Source organism: Equus caballus, chromosome 14 (genome assembly GCF_041296265.1).
Source record: "Equus caballus isolate H_3958 breed thoroughbred chromosome 14, TB-T2T, whole genome shotgun sequence".
Taxonomy (NCBI): Eukaryota; Metazoa; Chordata; class Mammalia; order Perissodactyla; family Equidae; genus Equus; species Equus caballus.
The window spans coordinates 44768383-44790330 of record NC_091697.1 but is presented as its reverse complement, the minus strand read 5'-3'; the positions used below and the strand labels follow the sequence as shown (position 1 = coordinate 44790330).

Here is a 21948-nt window from a genome sequence, read left to right as displayed (position 1 = left end):
TAAGAGTTGAATGGATGGATATGTGAAGCAGACAATTGGATTTGCATTCAGAGTGTATGTGCTCTCCAGGGGGTCAGAGTTGCCCAGGAAACATGAGCCCTTGGAGGCCAAAGGAAGGCAGATTCATGTGGATGAAAGGATGATCCCTCACTTCTAAGAGAGGATGTGGCTTTGGGAGAAATAGACTCATGTGTAGGAGGGGTCGTGAAATGGAACAGGTGGTTCAGATGGAGTGACATCATATGTCTGCAACTGAAAAGGGGGTGAGGAGCCAGAGAAGGAGGAGAGAAGCTCCAGGCTGCCTCTAACTAGAAAAGAGCTGTCCAGGAGTCAGTCTGCTCCGAAGAGAATTAACAGGATTGAGCAGAGAGTATGAGACCACATAATTTCAAGATAGGGTGTTCTTAGGAACTTGCTGTGTGGCCAAGTCTGTAGGAACCTGCTGTTTGAACACTGAAAAGCCAACTGCCTGAAAAAGCAGAGAATAGAGGCAGATAAAGGGCTGCCAGGCAGAGTTATCGCTGTCTAGATAAGAGGCTCCTGGTTCTTTTTTCTGCTGAGCTGTTCTTTGTCCTCCAGCCTTCCTGATATTGTTGGGTTTCACCTCTTTCTGTTTGAAAAGGCCGTTAACTAATTCATGTTTTATTACCAATAAAAATCAGATAAATGAATATTCAGCCTATCAGGAAGGAAAACTAGAAAATAAAGTCTTCCAGGAAGAGCCAGATCCATGAGACAGACATCATGAGTGTGACCTGCCAGGGAAAACTCTGGCACAACTGAAATTTCACAATTTATTTTTAAATTTCTATATAGTAAAATTCAGTGTTCTTTTGGTGTACAATTCTGTGAGTTTTGACAAGTTTAGAGAGTTATGCAAACACCGCCACATTCAAGATATGGCAAAACTGAATTTTAACATCAACAAGGCTCTTTGGGGATAAAGTTTATATTACATATGTAATGGGACAGTTTTGCCTAGCTTCAGCTAAAGTGAACAAGTCCCTTTCTTCTCCACACTGCCCATTGTCCCCTGCCCTAGATGGATTTGTCCCATTCTTAAACCTGGCAGCTTTGTCCTGGAACTGGGAGAGGAAGCTCTGAGGAGGGCAGGGGCCACAGCGGGAAGAAGAGAAAAGTGGGCAGGTATGGAATGGCCTCTGACCCCACCAGATTCCTTGGACTGGTTTGAGCTGTAGAGAGAAGGGGTTAGAAGCAAAACCCAATAGGCGTGTTCAGGAAGGATCCGTGAGAGGCTGGGCACAAGTCAAGACTCTGTATTCAGGACCCAACTCATGAAGCAGGGCTCAGACCCAGGGAGGAGGCCGTGTCCTTGCACCTGGAGAGGCAGGTCTTTGGGTCTTTCAGAGCCAGACTCCTTGGCACAGACACTACTGGTCTCATGATGCGTAGAGGCAGCAGGGACCCATCACCGAGCAGCAGTGCAGGCAATGAAGGTGGTCAGGGCAGAGATGGACAGGGTGAGTATGGCTGACGTATTTGGATTGCGGGTGCGCGTGTGGGATCCCTTTGGAGTCTGCTACAGATAATCAGGGACACTTACAGTAAGATGGTTAGTGGATAATTTGAACCATCATTTCATGTTTAAAGAAGGGCAAACTGGGTAGCTAGGAGGTTGGCAGATTCTGTCCCGCAAATGGCTTACATGTTTTCTATGTGGCAGGCCCTGTACTCAACCATGGGGATTATGATGCATAAGAAGATAGGTCCCACTTTTCAAAGCCCTCAGAGCCAACTAGAGGGGTGAGAGTTGGACACAGATAATTTGAGCACATTGTGAAAGTTAATAAGGCAAGCACAGGTGGTGAAGGGAGCTCATGACACCTATTATTGTTGCTGTCATTATTTTATTATTACACAACAAACATTTATTGAGTGCATACGGTTTGCTAGTCACTGTGCTAAGAAAGGTTAAGGAACTTGGTATTGAGATGACATGACATGGCTAGAAAGGGTCAGACCCAAGATTAGAATGCAGGCTTTAAAGCCTTTGCTGTGAGCAACCATGAAACGAAAATCACGATAACAACAACAATGTATAAACAACATTAACAGTTGATTACATTACATGTATTAGGCACTTAACTATTCCACACTATTTCAAGAGCTATTATGCACAAGCAAACAATAAAATCAGGCTGGATTTCTGACGCATGAGAAAGCAGAACAGGGGCCAGGATATTATAGAGAAACAATTCTGCTTGGTATAAGACTGTCTCAACATTTGGCACCGTCTAGCACTGTAGATGTCAAAGCACAGGCTGGGCGCCATCCGCCAGGAATGCTGAAGCAAGAACCCCTGTTCCAGGTGCAAGGTTCAACATCACCTCTGCCACTCCCCCAACTCATTGATTCTCTGATGCTGAGATTTAAAAAGCTCAGTCGTTTTTGCCAGCTCCTTCTCCAGCTTAAATGTCAGAGCCCTTCCTCTTTTTCCCCTCTCAACAGGCACCCGTACAATTTCATCCACAATGCTTGCTTTAATTATCATTTGTATGCTAACAAGTCCCAAATTTTGCACTCCAGCCCAGACTTCTTTTCTGAGCTCCAGATCCGCCTCTTGGATGTAAGATATCCATGCCCTGGTCTTGGGTGTGCTTGGTCTAATTTGGCCTGAATGACCATGGAAGAGAGATCTCTATGGAAAAAACAAAAAGAGGTGAATTGGTTTAAACAAGATCTTAGAAAACTTAAAGAAATGGTGAAAGTGTTTGGTGTTGTTTAAAAACAGGAGGATTTGAACTTGTTTTTCTGACCACCTGGAAAGGAAGTGTAACCCAGCATACCCTTTAGGCTAAAGGGATAATAGCGATAATGTTATAATGATTTAAATGCTGTTTTCTGTTTTAAATTTCTAGAATCAACCTGTGGACATTTAAGAAGACTTAACTAGGATAGTCATAATGTATATTTCTTAATTTCAGCATTATATAAATGGAGGTACAACTGGCAAGATTTGAGGGGTAAAGGTGGGAAGGTGTGATGAATGGGTGAAGGAACTTTAATGTTCTCATCATACAACACAGGAATCAAGAGATGTCCATCTCTGTGGTTAATGAAATGAGTAATGAAGGTTTAATTATGCTATTTAAAGTTGCAGAGGTGACCACAGAAGGAACTGAGAATATGATATAGGGAGCTCAATAAACAACACAAGTGAAGAAATAGTTATGTAAGCCTCACATAGAAAGAGGAAGGTGATTTCCAGAAGCCCTGTACTGAACACTGGTTTCTCCATATAAATACACCATTTTCATGACAATAGTCACATCTCCCCATCCAGCCAGTCTATGTTTTAGGGAAGCTAAACCCATTGCCAGCCCTAGGGATGCCCTTGATCGGCCTAAACCAACTAGCACATTCCATCTACCACATACCTAGTCACAGTGATTGATCCAGGCATAAGCAAGTGACCCAATGTGGGCCAATGGTACACAAAGAGATTTGCTAGGTGTCTGGAAAGAAAATATTTTTCTGCTCTCCTGTGAGAGGTCTCAGAAAGAATGTGTTCCTCCTTCTCTGGACAGTGAGATATAAGGATACAGTATTCTGAAATGCTGTAGCCATCTCTGCCATCCTAGAGAGAACCAGTCTAAGAGTAAAAATAATGCATGAGGAAGATGAGCCAGAGAATCTCTGAGAAATGGAACAAAAGTCCTGAAGATGTTGTCATCAACTGGATCAAACTGTACCTGAAGCCATAGATAACCCTTGAACTATTCAGTTATGTAGAGCAACAGAGTTTCTGATTGCCTACTCAATATTCTTCATCTACTCAACGGGTAGTAAAGACCCAGTTTTATTCAGTGGTGCACTGATTCCAAAATAAATGACTACATTCCCAGCCTCCCAGCACATGACTGAGCTGTGGCCAATGCAATTTACACAGATGTACTGTATGGAACTCACAGAAAGACTCCTGCGAGGTCTCTAATGTGGCCAGAGGGTGCCACATTTCTTTTGCTCCCTTACTCCTTCCTGCTGTGCAGACTGAGGAGTTCCAGCAGCAGGCATTTTGAAACCTTGAAAATGGAAGCCACAAGGGAGCAGGAAAATAGCAGAGCCTGGGTCCCTGATGAATGTGGAGCTTAATAGCAAAGATTGACTGCATATCTTCAGGCTTCTCTTCCCTGAGAAAATAAATGATAAAGTGTTTAAGCTGCTATTAATTTGTATTTTCCATTATGTTCAGTTAACCTATTTCTAACCAACACAGCTGATTTTTTTCTGTAATTTGCAAAATTAAACAGTCCTGAGAGAACTGAAACAAAAAAATTCTCTTCTCTGGAGACAACTGATTCTTGGGTGGTGGAAAGATAGATTACTATCGCTTTTCCTATAAGCACTACATTAGATGATTTTTTAAAACTTTGATGTAAAAAATAAAATATGAAGACAATGCAATTAGGCATGGAGAAACCACAGAGTGAGGAATTAAACATCAAAATATATGATTTGTGGGAGCCTCCCACAAATGGGGATTAATGTTATATAGGAATCCTGAATAGTTCTCAGTTTAAGGGAAGTTTTAAATCTTGGGAAAAGTCACTAGAAAGCATTGTGTACATGCGTACACACACACACACACACACACACAAACATATCCGAATATGGTCTCATAGACTATTAAGATAAGGGAAAACATTCACAAAATATTAAGGGGAAAAAAGTGGAATGTCTAGCAGCACATTTAACAGCATCCCAATTGTGGAAATGCCTGCAGCGCAGGATTAAAAATCTACAAGGAATTTCTCAAAATATTAGCAGTGGTTGTCTCTGCATGACAGAATCATAGTTCACACTTGCTTTTTTTACTTATACTTTTGAGTATTTGTCAAATTTTCTACCTTGACAATGTCTTACTTGAAAATCAGAAAGAACCAATTTACTTTCTTTCAAATGTTTGTAAACTATTTTTTTAATTGAAAAGAGTCCTGGGTATTGATACCGTAGCTATTTGGGAACACCAGCTGGCATCAGCTGTGCTGAGGGAGACTAGAGTAGGGGATGCCCCTCACCTGGGCTCATAGCGATGGGAAACGGAGCAGCCTGGCTCTAAACGCAAGCAGGGCTGTCCTTAGAGTAGCATGGAGAGCCACACACTCAGGGCTCAGAGCCGGGGGTGTGGGCTGAGACAAACCTGATAAAGCAGTGCATGTGTTCGCTACTCTAAACAGATCTGCCCACAGGAGCACAGCAACTCACTTCCATGGACAGGCAGCTAGCCCCAGGCAGCCAGGTTTTACTTTGGCTTCTTCCATCCTCTATCCAGGGATGGACCCAGGAAAGTGGAGTGGAGAAAATGGAGGACATGTGATAGAAGCAGGAGGTGGCCACACTCAGCGTGTCCTTCTGCACACTCAGGTGATAACAAAGCCCGGCTTTGTGTGTTTTACAGCTTCCAGTATCTTTCTGATCCAGAAGGCAGCTTGGGTCATAAAGTATCTTGACGAGAGAAAACGGAAGAAGGTACAAAGTTAATGTAGATAGGGAGTCTCTCATGTTGGCACCAGTAAATATAATAAACTCCAGATTAAGAAGACAAAGTCAAAGAGGCACCTTTGAAATGAGTCAGCCAATTAACCTTTAAAAACAAAGCAAAAAAATCATGATCTTAGGAGAAAAATGAAGCATTTTTTTTAAAAAAGGCAAACAAACATTTACCTGGTGAAAAAAACTGGAAATTTGATGGCCCTTCTCTGAACTTGATTGTATAACTTTAAAAAAATGAGATAGTTTGACAAGATCGGTGTTTTAAAACCTTTGGAAAGCAGGCTTCCCATATAAGATTCACACTAGTTCATTAACAGATTAGTTCTCTTGTCTGCATTTGTCCCAGGTGGTTTAAAACAGAAATGCTGTGAAAGGCAAAGAGTAACAATTTGCCCTTCCATTCTCTCTAACTCTTTTCCATGGAAGTCCTCACAATATCTGTGTTACGCCTTCTCCAAAGTTCAAAGATCTTTCTACTCTGCCACACTGTCTTCTGCGGCGGGACCCACCTGGCACTAGAATCTTTTTCCAACCTTCCTTTTCCTCCAAGCCTCCGCCTCCTCCTTTTTCTAATAACATTGGTAATGATAAGAATAAGAATAAGATAAAATGTAAACTATTCATCTGACACCTTAGGGACAAGACCCATAATGCTTGTAAGCATTTATTTTTTAAAATAAGCAAACCCTTTAAAATTTCTGAGGGTTTAAGGACAGGAATGGTCTCTTAATTCACCTCTGGCTCCTCAGCACCTGGGACAGCGTCTGGCAAGACTAGTGAATGAACTCATGAATTCTTCAAGCCCACCAAAGATAAATACTTCACGCTCAGCCATCACAAAAATCCCTTCCTTGAGCACCTTCATGCATGATAGACCTATAAGGAGCTAATATTATTTACCAGAGGGCTGGGAGAGAATATGCCTGTTTATTTAACTTGCACAAATTCAATATTATATGCTTGTCAAAAAACAAAAGAAAAACACAACACTTTAAATACATAGGGGCAATACTGCCCTCTATTCCATTCAATGACCATACGTCCTAGAGTTAGCATGAGATGCTAACTCATTTCCCTCATTTGCTCTCAGTTTTCATGTTATCCTGAAATGAACATCTCACTGTGCTGTGTGACTTTAGTGTCTAAAGTGATGCACTTTTCACAGAACTTGCCCCCTAAACACAAACAAGCAGCAGCATCTGACACTCAACTAAAGAAGCAACAATCCATTCTAAGCTGGAGAAGAAATTGGCTGAGTTGGGTTTATTCTGAGAGGGCATGCTGTTTTCCCATGTTGTTCTTTATTACTCAATTTATTGACACTGTAATTTTTGGTCATATGTTATTTTCACCTTTCAACTAACTTTGGAGACCAAGTCTGAGATGCAATTGTATTGTAAATATCTACAGAGTCTGGGAAGAGTGATTTGCTCTGTGTGTGTGCACGTGTGTGCATGTGTTGCTGTGACAGGATGCAGCTTTAGGCAGAATGGAAACTCACTTTCCATTACAGAGCTTCACATTTTGCCACTTTCCTTTGCCTTTGGTAGTTAAGAAAATAGATTTTGCAGTAATTGTGGAGGTCCCTGCTCCAAGGGAATCCTTTTTCCTTTAAATTGGGCATATGTTCTTTTCAAAGAGAAAATGAGATCAAAACTGGGGGCAAAGATAGTTGAGGAGTAAGTCCATAGAATAGTGGCTACCAGAGAATGATGGATTCAGTGAGAGAGAACCATGGAGGCATACATACGGCATCTATGTCTTGGAAAGTACTTGTGTGTTCCATCATCCACAGGAATTGAAGTTGCAGAGCATCCAAGTTATGTAACACTAGACAAGCTACTTCTCCTCCATGGACCTCACCTCTAAAATGGGCATAACCATGGTACCCCTCTCATAGGTTTGCACTAAAGACTAAATGAGATAATACATGTAAGTGGCAAGGCACATTGTTAGGCATGCAAAACTTACCCAATAATGAGTTATTATTATCACTCTTGACTCACAAAATGTGAGATGGGATTAGACAGTCCCTCCCAGCACTGTCCAATGAGCACAGCACTGTCCAATGAGAATATACAAGCCTACAAGCCACACACATAACGTTAAATTTTCTAATAGCCACATTTTAAAAAGTAAAAAGAGGGACCAGTCTCATGGCATAGTGGTTGAGGTTCAGTGTGCTCCACTTTAGCAGTCCTGGTTTGCAGGTTCGGATCTCAGGCATGGACCTACACCACTCATCAGCCATGCTGTGTCAGTGACCCACATATAAAGTGGAGGAAGACTGGGACAGATGTTAGCTCAGGGCTAAGCTTCCTCAAGCAAAAAAGAAAAAAGAGGAAGATTGCAAACAGATGTTAGTTCAGGGCTAATGTTCCTCAGTAAAAAAAAAAAAAGTAAAAAGAAAAAGGTGAAATTTATTTTAATGATGTTTTATTTAATCATATACATATAAATATTATTTCAGCATGTAATCAATAGAAAAACTATTAGTGAGGCATGTTGCAGTCTTTTTCTGGTATTCAGTCTTTGAAATTGAGTGTTTGTTACACTTACAGTGCATCTCAATTTGGACTAGCTGCATTTCACATGCCCAATAGCCACATGTGGCCGTTGACCATCATATTGAACAGCACAGTTCTAGAATAACAATGAGCTCAGTTTTAAACTTACTCAATTTGCTTTGGCTGAAGGACATCTAGAAAGCAATGCCTCCAAAGTACTTGAAAGTTAAGCACTGAAATAGTGGGTGAGAGATTAGGCAAGAAATGGAGATGAAGGAGCTATTCACATCGTCAATGCCACGAGCATGGATGGCCACCGCCAAGCCTGAAACGCTTCCTAGGGGGTCATCTTTTGAGTTAAGGCCACGAAGGTGTTACAGGAAAATACATGACCTTAAATGATCGGGTGCTCCTATTATTTGGATTTCTCCATGGGCCTATGAAAGAGCAAGAGAAATTTAAATTTCATTATACCTGTGTTCCTGATTAAAGCCCAGATGTTTCACAGCGACTGTAGTCCTATTTATCTGTAATAATAATTTAAAGTTAATGGACAAGCAGAGTTGTAATAATCATTAAAGAATGTAAAGATAGTTTTATGTTCCTACTTGAACCAGAAAGACACTGATAATGAATTGTGAAAGAAAAGAGGGAGACCATGGGGGGGGGGGGGTGTGTGTTTGTGTGTGCGTGTGCGTGACCAGTGAGGCCCTGTGACTTGCTAAGAGAAACGATTGACTTAGCTGTTGATCCAAGAATCCACAAAGATTTTGAGCAGACACACACTGGAGGAAGGGGAGGAACACGGAGATGGAACTGCAGGGCAGGATAAGATATGGACCAGTGGCACTTCTGTGGATGTCCCTCAGCCAGCCTGTCTAAGGAGACTTCTCAGAGCCCACAGGAAAGAGTCCACTGAACTCAAATCCTTTTTGGGTCTTTGCACACAATGGAAACTGCTCCTTGCGGCGTTCATCTACGACATCTAGACTGTGGGAATGAGGATGTAAAATGACTACACTTCTGAATCAAATGATTTTGTTCTTTTGATGACGAAAATGGAGAGGTTAAGAGCTCAAACTTTAATTTTACCATCCCTGGCCTTGGATCCTGGGTCTCTCATCTGACTTGGAGCCTAATCTCTTCAAAGCTCCCCTTACCTATGAAATGGAAACATTTCACACGAGGTACCTCATCTGCAGGGGTGTTGTAAGGCTTAAGTGAGTTGAGGCATGCAAACCGCCAGACCCAGTGCCAGGCACCTCAGTGTTTATTATCATTTGTTCTAAACTCTCTTCCTGCAGATTTCACTCTGCTTAAAGGCAAGTTTTTAATTTGGCAGATCGTAACCAAGAAAAAGCATTTGGATGATACTATACACTTTGCTCCATAGTATGCATTTAATGATTTTAGGTAGTTAGAGGAAAGACTCAATAAAAATGCCAACAATAAAGGCAATTTTTTAAAATGTTATTACTATATTCAAATATAAAAATGAAGAGAAAATTATATTCTGGCTTCATGAAGAGAATCCTTAGGGTGGCATTGTGATCCTACTGTGACACGATAGGATATTTTGGGGATGGGAATTCAATAGAAGGAAATTAAGTTCAGAGTCTCATTCAAGGGAATTTAGCTATTAAAATATGGACACACAGCCTCACTTATCAGATGGTTCCCGGCCCTGAGAAGAGTTCCGGCTGCCCTCTATGGATCTCAGATTTCTAATCCGTAAAGTGAGAGCCTTGTACTAAGAGCTCCGACTTCCTTTTGCCTCTCACATTTTAGAATCACGTGTCTGTAGTAGGATTGAATTTCTCAGATTCCATTAATGAGTACGTGACAAAATTAACTAGCTTTTGAGGATCCCTACCCCCACCCTGAAGGGAGAGCCTCTCCGTAGTTTCTGGGTTTACCGGAGGCAGAATCAAGAGGAAATGATGTGAGTGAAGGTAACAAAAAGGGCACAAGGATCTGGTGAGAGAGATGGCAGGGAAACCGGCCAGGCGTACCTGCGGTTTGAGACACGGCTGGGAGAAAGTGGGAAAAGGGAGGGTTTGAAGGTCCCTGGGGCTTACGTTTCCCATTGTATTCCGGCTTCACAAGGAGAATCTTTAAGACAGCATTGTGATCTCCACAACGTTGAGACATTTACAAAGGATTTGTTATATTTTTAAATGGCTGTAGATCGCTGGATGTGTTGTGATGAAATTCAGTCCTAGACCAAGCAGGAGGGCCGCGGCTTTACCAGCGCTCCTATTGGTTGCGGAGAGTGCCACGTCACGTGGTCAGATGCACGCTCTTTCAGGTTGACACTTGGCTCCCGCTCCCAAGCGTACGCTGAGGTAGTCTCTTGAGATTATAAATGTATAATCTTGTATAAAAGGTAATAATCTTGAGAGTATTAAATGTATCCCAAAGGTGGCTCCGTGAGCCCTTTTATCTGGGAACACCCAAGACGACAAATATTTAGGAATTTCCTTTTCTTAACATAGTTCACAATTTCCTTTACCTAGACCCACGCCCGTCCTCCGCGCGTGGACATAAGCAATGGACAGACCGTATTTTTTAACTTTTCCGAGGTTTAATTCCTCTCTCATTTTTTTCCTTGTATGTTTCAACTCTTCTTAATGCTTTTGAATTGAAATAGGAAAACAATTGACGATGGATGAGAGACTTCTTCCTATTCTTCCCTTTCCCTTTGTGGGCTAACTGCGAGACAATTTTCAAACATAACCTAAGCACCGTCTCTCCAGAAGCTTTCTTGACCTCTCTCTCTCATCTCGTAACACCTTGCGCAAAGCACATCGCATCACTTATCGCACTGCATTGAAATGATTCATTTAGTGGCGCCCTCTCCTCCCCGGTAAGCACTAGGTGTCAGTCACCTCCTTTTCCACGGGCACAGTGTCTGGCACTGAGGAAGTCTGGGCAAGTCTTTGTTTTCCTCAACCGCCTGAAGAACAGCGGATTTTGAAGCAGCTCTTGAAGACTCCCTTGTGGTCCATTTTCCTTTGCGGAAGCCCACAGGGGTGGGAACGTAGGGAGAGTCCCTCTCCAGGTTCCCATGGGAACCTAAATAAATGCAGCAGCAATCAGAGGAGAAATGAATACACTAAAAATATCATTTTACAAAGTAAAAGAATGTCACTTCTTTAAGTATTCACATTCTACCTGCTGTCCTTTCCTTTAGGAGAATGTTTAAAACAGCTTATAAAATGATGGCCCTTTGTAACTTACAAGGCTTATTTCCCCCATCCTAATAACACAATTCATATGTATATTGTTATACATCAAATGTTTATGTCCCCCCAAAATTCATATGTTGAAATTCTAACCCCAATGTAATGGTATTAGGAGGCGGGGATGGTAGTTGGGAGGTAGTTGGATCATGAGAGTAGAGCCATCATGAAAGGGATTCGTGCCCTTATAAGAATAGACAGGAGAGAGATGATTTTTCTCTCAGCCGTGGGAGGATACAATGAGACGAAGGCAGCCTGCAAACTAGGAAGGGGACTCGCACCAGACATGGGATCTGCCAGCGCCTTGATCTTGGACTTCCAGAATGGTGAGAAATAAATGTTTTTTAAGCTTCCCAGTCTATGCTATTCTATTATAGCAGCCCAGACTGACTCAGAAATACATTCTTCCAGAGTTTGCATCTGTCTATGATCCTCTCTCTTCCTTTCATTTATTCATTCAGTCCTCTTTTACTGAGTGCCAACAACAATGTGCCAGACATCATGGTAGGCTCTGGGGTCACAGTCACGACTAAGAGAATCAGAGGAGTCCTCCCTCATGGAGTTCACAGTCTAGCAGGAGAAATAGACAACTGAAAAAGTATGGAAACAAATGAATATAGTCTTACAAACCGTGCAGGTGACATGCAGGAACTAGCAAGGTGCTCTGATGGAGCCGAGAGGAGGGACAGTTGGGATTGGCGTTTCTCAGGAAGAGGCATCTAAGATGAGACCTGAGAAGAGAAGGGAGTGGTCTGTGAAGAGCTGGAGGGAGAGCTGTTCCAGGCAGGTACAAAGAGCTGAAGGCAGAGAGAGCTGGGGGGTTGAGGAATGGAGAGAAGGCTTATGTGGCTATCGCAGAGCTAAATAGAAACTGACTACATGTGGTGGAGAGGAATTTAAATTTTGCTCGAAGTACAATGGGAAGTCACTGAAGCATTATAAGCAGGAGCGTGCTGTAATCCAATGTACATTTCAAAGATCGCTGTGGTTGCAGCATAAAGAACGGTTTTGATGGGGTGGATTGCAAAATGAAAGCCAGGTATGAGATTTTCAAGAAGTTTAAGAGGTGTTGATTAGACAAGGATGATGGCAGTAGAGATGGGAAGATGTGGATGTGCTTGAGGAATATTTTAAAAGTAGACATGTCAGGACTTCTTGTGTCATCTCTCTGCTCAAACCTTTTGATGACTCTTCTCATTGCTCAGAATGTAAGCCAAAGGTCCTGCAGGATCTTCTTCTCTCACTGCTCTGCCCTCATCTCCCACTCATTCACTCTCTTCCGACCACACTGACCTCCTTGCTGTTCCTTGAACATACAAGCCGTGCTCTCAGCAATTCAGCTCCTTCTGCCTGAAATATTTTTCCCCAGGAGTTTGGATATTTTCATGGTTCACCCCCTCAACTCTTTCCATCTTTGTCCAAATGTATCTCAACAAAGCCCTCCATGACCATGATCTTTAGAGGTGCATGCCCCCACCCCAGCAAGTCTTATAAGCTTCTGCATTTTTTTTTATTTGAGGAAGATTAGGCCTGAGCTAACATCTGCCGCCAATCCTCCTCTTTTTGCTGAGGAAGACTGGCCCTGAGCTAACATCCATGCCCATCTTCCTCTACTTTATATGTGGGGCGCCTACCACAGCATGGCTTGCCAAGCAGTGCCAAGTCTGCACCCAGGATCTGAACCAGCAAACCCCGGGCCGCCGAAGCAGGACGTGTGCACTTAACCGCTACACCACCAGGCTGGCCCCTAAGCTTCTGCATCATTGTTTTTCTTGACCCTTTCTACCTTCTATCATGTTGTGTCATTTCATTTTTCATTTTCTTCTTTGTCTGACTCCCTACACTGGAATGGAGGAGCTCCCATGAGATCCCCAGAATGTGGAACAGAGTCTGCTACATGGTAGGGGCTCAACAAGTTTTGTTTTATGAATCTAGGAGGTCAGGGAAGAAATCAAGAATGATTATCAGGGGGCCAGCCCAGTGGCCCAGTGGTTAAGTTCGCGTACGCTGCTCCTGAGGCCCAGGGTTTCCCCGGTTCAGATCCTGGGTGCAGACTTAGCACCGCTCATCAAGCCATGCTGAGGCAGCGTCCCACACAGCAGAACTAGAAGGACCTACAACTAGAATATACAACTGTGTACTGGGGGGCTCTGGGGAGAAGAAGGAAAAAAGAAAAGATTGGCAACAGATGTTAGCTCAGGGCCAATCCTAAAGAAAAAAAAAAGAATGAGTCTCAGGTTTCAGGTATAAACAATTGGGTTTTATCTTTTAATGAGATGGGGAAATTGTTTTTATTCTATGATAGAGTGAAAACAAGTTCAGTTCCATTTAATTTTATGATAAAGTCAGTGTTTAGGATAAAATAGGGTTGATCATGTTTTTCCAAGAAGATGGGAAACATTGGTTATCAGGAAACTATGAGCGAGCTGAGTGGAACAGCTGAAGAGAGAGTTGGATGCTCGCTCTCTTGTCCTCTCTCCCTCCTCCCGCCAGCCCTCCACCACTTGCTCCCCTCCTGCATCGGTCCTTGGGCCTTTCTCATCCTGGAGAAATGTCCACCTTTCTCCATGATGAGCCCTGCATCCTCTCTCCTCTCATTGTTGCCTACTAGCACTTCCTGCATTGGCTTATAGCTGCCACTTCCAAACACTCATAATCTGGCTTCTACGTCCCCTGCAAACAAACACAGTGACTTTGTCATAGAATAAAATCCTTATACGAATCTTCTTCAACTCACCCTTCCAAACTGCTCACCCACTTCTGACTACATGAACCATCCCCTGGGCTCACAAACCTAGACCAAACACACACCGTCTCCACCTACTTGTTCAGACCTTTCCCTCTTTAGCAGGCCCACCTCATTCCTCTTCATTATCCTTTATAATTAAACATGGGATTTAAGCTGCAGTGACACGGGATAGCTAGTGGCTTTCTTTTGGACCAAGAAAGTCTTTGGTGAATAAAATAAACACCACATTTCCTTGCAGAGCCATGAACTCATAAAAATGCATTCTTAATTGCTCCCTTAACACTTTCATCCTGATGCTAAGCGCTCTGCTCCTTGCTGGCCTGTTGGAAGAGAACTCTTTTAATTTTCTGTTTGAATGACATACTGTTGTGGGGAGGATTAAATGGAGTAATACATGCAAAGCAATCAGGACAGTGCCTTGCGTCTAACAGATGCTCAATTAATGTTATCTGTTCTGAACTGGAAGAGCCCTCTCCTTTCTGGTATCTGATCTGGGCTCACCCAAAGAGTAGCTCCTCAGACGGATCCTCGAAAATCGGGGCGAAGCCTTCCTCTTGCTGAAAGAATTTCATTGCCTTTTCACACCATGGAGCCTGTTAATCATGTTTTCAGCCCAGAGACCTGAAAGAGGTTGAAGTTGTGTTGTTTTTAGACATTGAACAATTAAGTTTAACAAACCAAGATGGTTATTAAACTAAGAACCATGGGTCTTAGTGTGTGTTGTGGTTTCTCAACATCCGACGTACACTCATAGGTAGAATGTAAGAAAGTCAGCCCTGAAGAAAGACCTTAGAGACCATTTATCCCATTTTTTCATTTTCTTTTTCTTTTAGGAAATTAAGCTCCAGAGGGAGAAAAGTAATTTGTCTAAGGCTATGTAGTGAGTTTGTGGCTGAGCCAGGATGAAACCAGGGTTTCCAATTCGCAGTCCAGCACCCTTCAGACTTCATTTCTTCGCTGGCGGGGAATTCCTCACACAGAGTTGCAGCCAAATCTTACTGTTGGGGTCTCATTCCACACAGAGACAGAGAAAGGGCATCCTCAGGCTGTGAAGAATCAAAGACACTGACAGTCCCCTCACTCATGGTAACGTCTTAGGCACAGAGAGAACCAGAAACCAGTGGAAATTTCCTTGTTGGTCATAAGGTTAATCCAGATTTGATCCAAACCAAATGCCAATTTGCAGAATCAAGAGCAAGCGAAGGATGGGGTAGGGCCAGGGAAAGGAAGTGGTATGCACATTCCACATTATGCTTCTTTAAGACAAGGACCATATTTTTGTCATCTTGCATTTCTCAATATTTGTTGAGTGAATGAATAAATTCTCAGCCTTTCTCTGGCATTACCCTTGAACAAGATGCTAAACATATTTTAAACCCCTGTCAGAGCATCAGACAGAGTTACATTAACCTGACAATGCAAGAACTAGACAAAATTAAGAGCTGAAAAATAAAGTTGACCAAAAACTGTGTTTCAAATAAATGTGCCTAATGGACTCATTTTCCAGCTCATTTACCTTATCTAATGTAATTGCCTAGTTCTATGTTTTTCTTAGAACTCTTCTTATTTTGACTATTTTTAGACAACATGTACAAAGTCCTTCCTGTCATGGAGGGAAGACAGACAGTAATCAAATGATCACACAAATAAATGTATAATTACAATTGCAGTAAGTAATATGACATAGGGGGAACTATGAGGAACAATAACCTAATTAATAGAGGTCAAGCTTTCAGAATGTGGGAGGTGATGGTCTGTTGCCACTCATACTCTTCTCCACGTTTGAGTTCTTAATTCAGCTCTAGCAGCCTCCATTTTAAGATCCAAGCAAGAAATTCTCCCATTGCTTCCACAGTTAGTCTGACTTTTCAAGTGCCATTCTTTTAGGGACTTTGCTTCACTTCAGAGCAAGAGCAGAAACAGACAAAAGGAAACGAGATTTCGTTCATTCATCAAATATTTATGGAGTCCCTGCTATGCATCAGGCACTTAGCTAGGGCTTAGGATACAACGGATAGCAAAACAGAGCTGGTTTCTGCTCTGCTGACACTTACAGTCTTGTAGGAGAGGCAGATGGTAATCACATGATGGCACAAATAAAGATACAGGTGCAAATTATAAGTGCCAAGAAGTACAGGAACCTATGAGAAAACATAATTTAATTCCAATTAAGGTACTTGAAGGGCTTTTCTAAGGACTGAAATTCACATTGAGATTTTTTTAAACAACTTTATTAAGGTGTGATTGACATGTAAAAAGTTGCACATATTTAATGTATCCAAGTCAGTGAGTAGTGATAAGTATATACCTGTGAAGCCATCGCCACCAACATGACCATAGGCATCCATTACCTACCATGGTTTCCTTCTGCCCCTTTTATTATTATAAGAAGACTTAACATAATATCTACCCTCAGCAAATTTTAAGTATGCAATACAGTGTCACCAGCTATAGGCACTGTGCTCCATAGTGGATCTCTAGAACTTATCTTGCATGACTGAAACTATACCATTGAACCGTCACCTCCTGATTTCTCTTTGTCTCCAACTCCTGGCAATCACCATTCTACTCTCTGCTTCTTTAGGTTTGATTATTTTAGATTCCACATACAAGCGAGTTTATACAGGTTTTGTGTTTGGCTTATTTCAGTTAGCATAATGTCCTCCAGGTCCATCCATGTTGTAGCAAATGGCAGGGTTTCCTTCTTTTTTTAAAGCTAAAAAATAATCACGTGCAAAAGAATGAAACTGGACCACTATCTTACATCCTACACAAAAATCGACTCAAAATGGGTTAAAGACTTAAATGTAAGACCTGAAACCATAAAACTGCTAGAAGAAAACATATGCCCTAAGCTCCTTGACATCAGTCTTGGCAATGATTTTTGGATTTGAGACCAAAATCACAGGCAACAAAAGCAAAAATAAACAAATGGGACTACATCAAACTAAAAAGCTTCTGCACAGCAAAGGAAACCATCAACAAAATGAACAGCTGACCTATGGAAAGGGAGAAAATATTTGCAAATCATATATATGATAAGGAGTTGATATCCAAAATATATAAAGAACTCAGACAACTCAATAGCAAGAAAACAAACAACATGGTTTAAAAATAAACAAAGGACCTGAATACACATTTCTCCAAAGAAGACAAACAGACAGCCAACAGGCACATGAAAAGATGCTCAACATCACTAATCATCAGGGAAACGCAAATCAAAACTGCAAATGAGATATCATGTCACACCTGTTGGAATGGCTGTCATCAAAAAGATAAGAGATAACAAGTGCTAGTGAGGGTGTAGAGAAAAAGGGAACCCTTCTGCTCTGTTGGCAGGAATGTAAATTGGTACAGACATTATAGAAAGCAGTATGGAGGTTCCTTAAAATATTAAAGATGCAACCAACATATTGAGATTTAAAGAATGTGTCATAGTTAACAAAGCAGAGAGGAGTGATACCCTGGTATAGATCCTGGAAAAACGTTGACATCAGGCCAGGTTGTTCCTGGCAAATCATTTGACCTGACGATTTAAACTGTAAATTAGAGAGAATCGAGTATTCCAGGGTAATGAGCTAACTTGCTGAGAGTAGTGAACCAAATCTGGCCCTGCCGGCTGTTTTTGTGCAGCTCATGAGATAAGACTGGTTTGACTTTTTAAATGGTTGAAAAAAATCAAAAGAAGAAAAATAGTTCACGACACATGAAAATGATATGAAATGTAAATTTCAGCACCCATAAATAAAAAGTTTTATTTATTTACTGCAACACAGCCTCGCCCATTCATTTACATATTGTCCACAGCTCCTTTCATGCCACTGCAGCAGATCTGAGTAATTTCGACAGAGACTCTACAGCTGGCAAAGCCTGAAATATTTGCTATCGGGCCCTTTGCAGAAAAAGTTTGCTAACCCCTGGATTATAAGAAAGCGTTTCTTTTGAGAGGATAAAATTGTCAATGTTGAGGGTGCCGCTTGAGGGAAGGATTTAAATGTTTAAAGCAGTGGAATTAGACTGGTTTCTGGGAAAGTACCTTCAACATGTGTGAAAAAGTGATTGGCCTGCTCTCTGGCCCCAGGTGTCCCTAAGAGATAACTGAGGCTTCAGTCGAAGACTTCACTTCTATATAATAAGCCACTTTGCCTCTACTAGGATGAGGCAGTCACTTGCAAGGTGGGAGCATTTGAGTTCCAGTCCCAGTGGCCCATCTGATTAAAAGGAAAAAAAACTGCCCGTGGGACTTATCATCTCCCATGTCAGAAGCAGACAGCCAGCATCTGGTAACACCAAGGCTTCAAGGGCTGTGATCCTCATTTCTCTGATCCTGCTACACAGACATGGGAAGAGTAAAAAGCAGGTTGCATTATCTGGAGTGCTAACACTCTCCGTACCCCTCTGTCAAGGTCAGTGACTCCGAGAAGGAGGGTGTGAGCAATGAGAAGCATACATGCTTGGTTGCTCATTTCCTTCTTGTGAATCTGACAGCTTGCAGAAACAGGGCCAAGAAATTTAAAACAGAAAATAATCCTGCTTCGATCCCTCCCTTTGGGAGGAACACTGTAAAGAGGGAAAGAGTATTCCAGACAGAGGACACAGCATGCTTGAAGGCTCCCAAGTGAGAAAGAGCCTGACGTGGCAAAGAACACCATGTCTTCAGGAGGAGGCTGGTGTGGCTGGAGCTCAAAGAGAAAGGAGAGAGTGTAGGAGGTGAGGTCAGAGAGTGGCTGGAGTCAGATCGTGTCAGGTCATCTGAGGATGTTAAGTGTCACCATATGTGCCATCAGAAATTGCAGCAGGGTGTTAAGCTCTGGAAATTGATTGGCAATATTCAAAGGTATGGCTCATTATGTTTTCCAAAGATGGCCACAGCAAATATCCCATCCCACACCCCCTCTTTCAATATGAAGTAGACACTCCTCCATTGAGAGATGGGGTCTGTTTCCTCCCCTCGAATCTGGGCAGGACTGTGACTAGAAGTGACCCCGCACGACTTCCTAGGTCATGAAAAGGGTGGCAACTTTTGCCTGGTCCTCTTGGAATCGAGTTGTCATGCTGTGGGGAAGCAGGGAGACCACATGCAAAGGCCACGTGAGATGTTCCTGCCAACAGCCCCCACTGAGGCCTCAGTGGCCCGCTAGCATTCACCTCTAGACAGATGAATGAGCCAGCCTTGAGATGATTCCAGCCCCAGCTACTGAGCCTTCTGGCATTTATGACTGAAGTCCCAGACATTGTGAAGCATAGGCAGCTTCCCCTGACTTCCTGACCCCCAGAATCCCTCAGCATGGTAAAATGATGGGCAGTTTTTATGCCACTTGTTTGCAAGGGGGCAGGGCATTAGATCACACAGCAACAGACAACAAGAAGCTAAAAATCCTAAAGTCTAGGTTTCCTGAAACCCCTTCTTGTTGATGGTCTTCCTTTTTTACTTCACAGAATACCTGCTGGCAATATTTACCTTTTGTTATTGAACCTAACTATCCAGGACTACATAGGACTCTTTCCAGGCCTTACCTAAGGCGCCCCCTACTAATTCTGTTGCAACGGCCTCAGCCCACAAGTTCAATTCTTTTACAGAACGTGAAAACTCATAGTATAACCTAAGAGGGCATTTGGAAAAGACATTTTAATAGAAGCTATAATTTTATCTTACTTCTCCTCAGAGGTGTAGCTCCTTTAAGTGGGGAAGAAAATTGGTCAGCCAAAATCATTGTTAATAGCTATTGAAGGTAAAAAGAAATGAATATTATATGCAAATCTAATTTTACCTAGCTGCAGGAAAACTTGGGTGACATGAACACCTGCTCACAAATTGTCACCTTTCTCACAAACCTGGCATGATTCACTATTCAGTCTGCATGCAAATATGATCAGAACACTGCTTTCTTATTCTTCATAACCTGTTTTCTTAGAAACACATTCCTCTTCGGATTGCAGGAAGTTCGATAGCAACTCTCAGATTTCCCCAAGTGCTGGCAGGGAATTGCTCCGTGGGTATCCTGTGCCAGCCACAGCGTGTCTTGCCTACCACCTGCCTCTCCATCCTTTCTGCCCTGATACCACAAAGAGGAGGCTTCTAGCCAACAGAAAGGAATAAGAGGGCAACTAACTGTCACTCTGTTCTGGTTCTTGGCCTCCGTTCACAAAGAGGAAATAGGAGACAGTGGGACCCCTTGTGACCACTGTTTTCCCACCAGAAGGGAGTGATCACCCTCAAAGGGGTGAGCAACTTGCTCTGCTTTGGCCAGGATCTTCTGAGGGTCTTTTAAACACTCTTAAATGTAATAATGAGCCTTCCCAATCAAATACTTTTCATTTCTAAGAGCAGATCAATTCCAATTTACTTCTGAAATTCTACTTTCATAAAATAACCTCTTTTTCAGTCTTCTGAGATTCTGACTTTTATAGCAGACCTTACTGAGCTGTTGAAGATGGATGAGGTGTGGACGGAAAGGTTGTGTATTGCAAAGCCTGAAGAGCCAGGCTAAAGGAAGCAGAATCTAGTTGACTGTTCCATTAACATTTTTGAGCACTTATCAGATGCCAGGCCACGAGGATAAACACTGTTCCCAAAGCATTTTATTTAATTCTCCCAATCACCTTATGAAGTTGAAAGTACAATTGTCACCATTTTACAGATGAGGAAACCGAGGCTTGGAGAGCTTAAGCAGCCTTCATGTGATCACACAACTGAGTAGAGACAAAGCTGGGATCCAACCCAGGTCAAACTGCTCCAGAGCCAGCGCTTATCAGAATCCTCAATTGACTCTGACGTGGAGCCAAGTTTGAGAACTGATGGGGAAAGCCTTCCAGGTTTCATTCAGTTCTAGTCAGGCAGCACATCAGCCACACACAACACAGTTTTGCAGAATGTCTAAGCTCAGTGGATGAATGATAATCACTGCCCACAACGTTTGCAGTTTTTCTTCTTGACTGTTTGGAGATGGTTGTTTTTAAAAACCCTTGAAAAAGTACTTAGTACCTAAAAATACCCCCAGTGAGCTACGTAATGTAGCTTCTAATTTGAACTCGCTTAGAATGGAGTGTACAGTAATCATGATATCCAAGGTAGGGGCCACCCAAGATTGGAGCTGGAAGGTCTAGGTTATGATTCCTGTTGTGCTTAGATTTGCTGGGCAACTTTGGGCCAGCCAGCTTGGGCAATGACGACGACCCCCCACCCCACTTTGCATGGTCTCAATGGGGGTGTCAGTCAAGGGCCTCTAACCTCTCCGGACTTAGGAGTGGTTCCATGGCCCAAATCAGGGCAATCAGATTATCTAGGAAAGGAAAGGTTAAAGCATGGAATTCAAGAACAGAATAAGATAGGAGCATATTAATCCCCAAGAAAAGACTGACAAGATGGCTTCAGAGTTTTGCTCCTTTGAGGCCCAGACCTGCTCTTTCTAAGGTCTGGTATGCCAACTTTCCTTGGAATCTGTGACTTACCCCAGATCCTCTCAATAAATTCCTCATTGGCATACAGGAGACAGAGTGGGTTTCTGTTGTTTAAAACCAAATAAGCCAGCATAGTGCTTCTTAGAAGAAAAAAATCAGACCGCAGCCTTGATGATCTAAAGCCTCCTCCAATCTGGGCGCGTCATGGTTTTTCTATCACCGTCTTCCTCGGACCTAAAGTTGTTTCCCCACTGTGGCAGCCATCGGTCAGCTGCAGTCTGAAAAGGAAGGAAAACAGAATCAGGCAATTGGCATTTTCCCTACAAGTTTCCAAATAGCTACATAGCTGAAAATCTGGGAAAGTTTGCCTGAAATTTCTAGTCTTCATATTTACTATAAAAGGTGATTGTGGTTAAGTCTGAAGAAATTCGAATGAGCTTTGTGGCTAGAGAGACCAGAATTCAAACTTATCACTGCCATTTGCTAGCGCTTACCCCTGTAGGTGTTGCTTCATCTCTCTGAATCGGTTTCCTCA

General features: G+C 42.4%; 1 long non-coding RNA gene across 1 annotated transcript; it reads right to left on the bottom strand.

Moving 5' to 3' along the window:
• Positions 1-14522: 14522 nt before the first annotated feature.
• Positions 14523-21600, bottom strand: LOC138917277 (uncharacterized). Its single transcript, XR_011425043.1, has 3 exons — positions 21465-21600; positions 16067-16153; positions 14523-14633 (listed from the first exon to the last, which is right to left on the bottom strand). It is a non-coding gene; the product is annotated as an uncharacterized lncRNA (long non-coding RNA).
• Between the last annotated feature and the right edge of the window lie 348 nt (positions 21601-21948).